Here is a 4,975-nt window from a genome sequence, read left to right on the forward strand (position 1 = left end):
ACCACACTTCATTCCGCCATAGACATTAGTCTCGACAGCTTTGGTATGTTATCTACAAGCTAGTTTGTTACCTAATTTCCAAAGATTTGCTTGTAATCCACTTTGTTACCTAGATTTCAAAGATAGGCCAGTCCTTTACCTATCTTAATTCCTCCTAACCTCCGTAAATCCTCATTTATATTTCAGTCATTGACGCAGCCCTCGCAAAAGAGTTCTACACTGAAATCAGCGACGAAACTAAGGCACTGGCATTTTTAGCTGATGTACGTGCTGTTTATCGCTAGATGAGAAAATAAGCTCCTGAGTAAGAAAATGGTTCCACTGAAGGTCATTATTAATTTATTTATTTTTGTTCAGTTTCCTCATATTAGTTTTTTCTCCTCCATTTTTACTATCCTTATTTCCTCTTCCTTCTTCCTCTTTCTTCCCTGTTCTGTCTTCCTCTTTTTTGTTTCTCCTTTCTTCAACTTTCTTTCCCCTCTTTTTTAACTTCTCCACCCCCTCTCTTCTTCCGATTCCTCCTTTCTCGCTCTTCCCAGTTCCCAGCAAATCTTCTCTCTCTCCCTCTGTTTTCTTGTTCGTCTTTTCATCCTCCTCCATCTTCCTCCTCTCTCTCTCTCTCTCTCTCTCTCTCTCTGTAGTTTTTCATTCTCTTATAATCTCTTCACTACGAGAGGTCTTCCCAGAACTGAATGGAACTCTCTGAAGGTGTTCATGGAGAGTGTTTCTAAGCAAGGTCAGACTGTTAGACAAAGCTGGTTTCCCCCTGTTCTCTATTCATCCATCAGTACATTTGGGGACCTGGCTGTACACTAGATTGTTGTCTGTCGTGGTCTAGGGGAAGCTTGGGTCTGCATCTGTCTCTGTATGTCTGTATCAGGTCGACTGCAGGAACAGATTTTTCTGTTCCTCGGGCGGAGGTGGAGAGGAGAGTGACGGCCATAAGTAACCCTTCCACATGCTGGTGTAGTACGATTAAGGCTGGGAGTCTGTATGGAGAGTGATGCATGTGATAGTCGGAGTCCTGTAATGACTGTTTGTGTGTATTAGGGTCTGCTTGCGTCATCGATAGAGCAAACAGATTGCAAACATATACGCAGATATGAAGGGGCATACTACTACCACCCATTTTAAATGTCCACCACAGTTTGGATTCGAACCCTAGACTGGGATACACATCGCGAGACGAGTACGCTACCGATCGAACCACCACAGTTCCGGATAGATTGAAACCACGTAAAAAGGTTATTGCCTGCCTTGACCCACGTTCATTCGATAGGCCTTTATTCGAAGCCTTATTCTTTTTCACATGAGTGATCGTCTGACGGAAGTAAGACTGAATAGAAAAAGTTATCGCTGTGACGAGGCTAATTTCATTTTCTTTTCCGTTTTCTTTTTTCTTTCCCACCCTCTTCTTTCGTTTTTTAGCTTCATCCACTCTTGTCCTATTTTCTCATTAACTTCTTTTCCTCTTTTTTTTTTTTTTAATCTCTGCTCAATTTTACCCTTATAACTAAGACTCGATGGTCTTATTCTCCTTCCTCTTTCCACAGGTCTCTTCTCCCTTCTTTCCTTCTGCTGGTGTTCATTTACCAGCCCACCATCCTTGCCTGTTCCTCTTCCTCCCGCTTCGTTTCACTTGCTCCTCTCTTGGTTTTCTCATGTTCTATTCTTCCTCAGTCCTTGTCATTCTGGTGTTTGTGTTTCTCAAGATATACTCCTGTTTTCTTGCTCCTTTTGTCTTCCCCATCTCCTGTATTTTTGTCAGTAGGGTCTTTCTTTCATTTTTTACTTATCTTCGTTATTATTCTTTCCTTGTCTTCTTTCTCAGGGTTATTTGAATGATTTTTGTTCTCCAGATTTCTTCCTGTGTCCCGTCGCTGCTTCTGCCTTCCCCTTTTCTGTTATTCTAATTCATTTGGGTTTCTCCTTTTCTCTACGTCTCTTTCCTCTTTCGTCTTCTTCAGGCCTTGTTTTTCTACTGGCCGTTCTTCTACATGTCTATTCCTTTTGCACAATTTTTTCTCCTCGATGATCTTATTAATGTAGGTGTTCTTATTTTTATATTATTGTTACCTCCTGGCGATTCTCTAAACTATGTAGAAACCATATGTAGCGACGGTGCCAGAAATGGTGTCCAACATCATCCAGTGCCTGATTCTCTCCCTACCTAAGCTAAATAAACTCGTCTGAAGGTATGTCTGTGTTGTAATGACCAGCTTTCTCACGCGTGACATTAGTGGACAATTCTGCTATACACGTTAATGTTTTACTGGTCCAGAGAGACAATGGTTATTATATTTTTTCTAGGAAGGAACAATCGTGTGGACTTTTGGCTTTTGCTTCCTTCTTCCATGCCAAAAAAAAAAAATATTTCCTAAAGCCGAGGAACGCTTCATTCAGCCATTAGAGAAGTGACTATGGTCTGTCTATTTTATGAAGCGCGTTTAGGCGTTGTCCCTCTTGGGAATTTCCTCGCAGCTAATGGATCACGCATGGATATAGCAAAAATATTATTTTTAAAAAAGTATTAGGAGTGAAGAGATTAGTGATAGCTGTGGTACTTACGTGTTTGCATTTTGTCTGTTTCTTGACTCAGTTCTGGCCAGTGATAGAGGCAACAAGGTTACAATGATGATGAGGAGGATGGTAATGATAACGATGAGGAGGAGCATGAGAAAATTAATAATAATAATGATAATAATCCATCCATCCATCCATCATCCAATCTTACGTTGCCCCATGAGGAGCGTAGAAGCCCAGGGCTAGGCAGTTGGTCCTGACATTTAAGATGAGAGTGACCAGCCTCACTCATCCTTGTGTGACATTACATGAGCAATAAACCCCAATCACCCCTTGGATATAAACCTTTACCGGTTCAATCCGACTGGAGCACAATAAAACACTAAACCACCAGGCGCCAAAATTTGGTTATATGGTTACCACCCAGCGTGATAAAAATGGTTTCCTGGTGTACAGGAAACCATTTGGCTTGTCACTCAGTGTAGAGTCACCCACAGGCAGAAGGGAGAGGAAAGAATGAAGGAATGAAAGACAGAAGAGGGAGTGTAAAGTCACTCGTAGGCAGAAGGAAGAGAAAAGAATGAAGGAAAAAAAGACAGAAGAAGATGGAAGGACCCAAGGATGGAGGAGAGGACAGGGCAGACACCAGAGAGCAGCACTACATTGAGTGAGTGGATGGTGGGAGCCCCCACCTACCTACCAGTGATGATAATAATAATAAAAATAATAATAATAATAATAATAGCTGCTGGTGCTGATGATGATTATGATGAAGATAAGATGCATATGATGATGATGATTGTTATTATTACAGTATTTTTCACTCTTTTCTTCCGCCTGGTGCTCTATTGGTCCAAAGGTTACGGGCATGTGCTCCTCTTAAAGCAGAATACCCAACTTGATGATGTTTGATAATTAAGTACCACCAGGGGCGTAGCATGGTCACCTACACTTATCTTCCCTGAACAACGGTATTCTTGTCTTAGGGCCCCTACATCACGAAGGGCGTAATGTGTGGCTGGCTGTTAACGGGGATTACTTTCTTCTTGTCATCATTATTATGCCTCCGCCCACCTATTGTGAAGGAGGCATTAAGTAACTGGTCTATCCCGTCCATGCGTGTGTTTGTGTGTGCATGTTGTGGGAGCGATACCTCTTGAACCCAGGGACGGATTTCCACCAAACCTTTATCAGTAATGCAGTAGGAGGACGTGATGAATTAGCTAGGTCAGCTGGGTTAAGGGGTCAAAGGTCAGGGTCATATGGGGTCGACTTAGTTTATCCTTGTGGGCGCAGTATCTCCTGAACCCATTGACGGATTTTAACCAAACTTTTGTCAGTGATACAGTATGAATGGAAAATGAACTGATTAGGTCAGCAAGGTCAAGGGGTCAAAGGTCAACGTCATATGGGGCAGACTTAGTTTATCCTTGTGGGCGCGGTATCTCCTGAACCTCTCGACAGATTTCAACCAGACTTTCGTCAGTGATATAGTAAGAAGGGACGACGAACTGATTAGGTCAGTAGGGTTATGGAGGTTGTATGGCGAGTCCGTGGGCAAGGCTTGACAGAGGCATACCAAGCGGGGCTTTGCATCGAATGGTGGGGGCCCTAGTTCTCGGCGTTTCGTTTTCCATCTTTCTTGTTCGCTTCCTTTTAATTCCCATTCTCTCTCTCTCTCTCTCTCTCTCTCTCTCTCTCTCTCTCTCTCTCTCTCTCTCTCTCTCTCTCTCTCTCCTTCCTTGTCTATATTTATTTTTCAGCTACTTTTTCATCTCCATTTTTCAATTCCTCTCCCCAGCTTCTCGTATCTAACTCTTTCCTTATTGATCTAGTGTTCCTTCTTCCTTTTTTAACGACTTAAGTTTATCCTTCTTTCTTCCATCACACTTTCCTCCACCTGTATTCCTTACCCTCCTGCAGGCCTCCCTTTCCCTTTCCTCTCCTGCACACGTTTCTCTCGAACCCCTTCTCTCTGCTGTTGCGATGGAGGGGGACGCCCTTCCCGTGGTGTCACTGAAGATACTTGGGGAGAGAGGGGGTTCAGCTGCCTTGTTATGCAAACGTCCCTCAACTACTTTCCTATCCCCCGAAATGAGGGTGGTGGACCGTAGTAAAAGAGTAGCCTCAGCCTTCAGGACACTAAGTTCATATTTTAGATGAACCTGGGGCAACAACGACGGCAGTAACAGCAACAGCAACGATAATAACAACAGCAAGAACAAATGAACGACAACAACAACATATACTGCTGCTTTTAGGCAGTAGTAGTCAGCTTAGGGGTGATAATCTAGTCGTGAGAGGATTACTGAAGGCTGCACCTAACCTCCCAAGTCCGAAACGTCTCTCTAAACCTGAATACAATCGTCTGGTGACAGCAAGAACTGAATAAATAATACGTGGTGGGACGGTAGGGGTTAATGTGATGACCCCTTCACTACGAGAGGCCCTT

This window comes from Coenobita brevimanus, chromosome 47 (genome assembly GCF_032717465.1).
Source record: "Coenobita brevimanus isolate Jiangsu-jjx chromosome 47, ASM3271746v2, whole genome shotgun sequence".
NCBI lineage: Eukaryota > Metazoa > Arthropoda > Malacostraca > Decapoda > Coenobitidae > Coenobita > Coenobita brevimanus.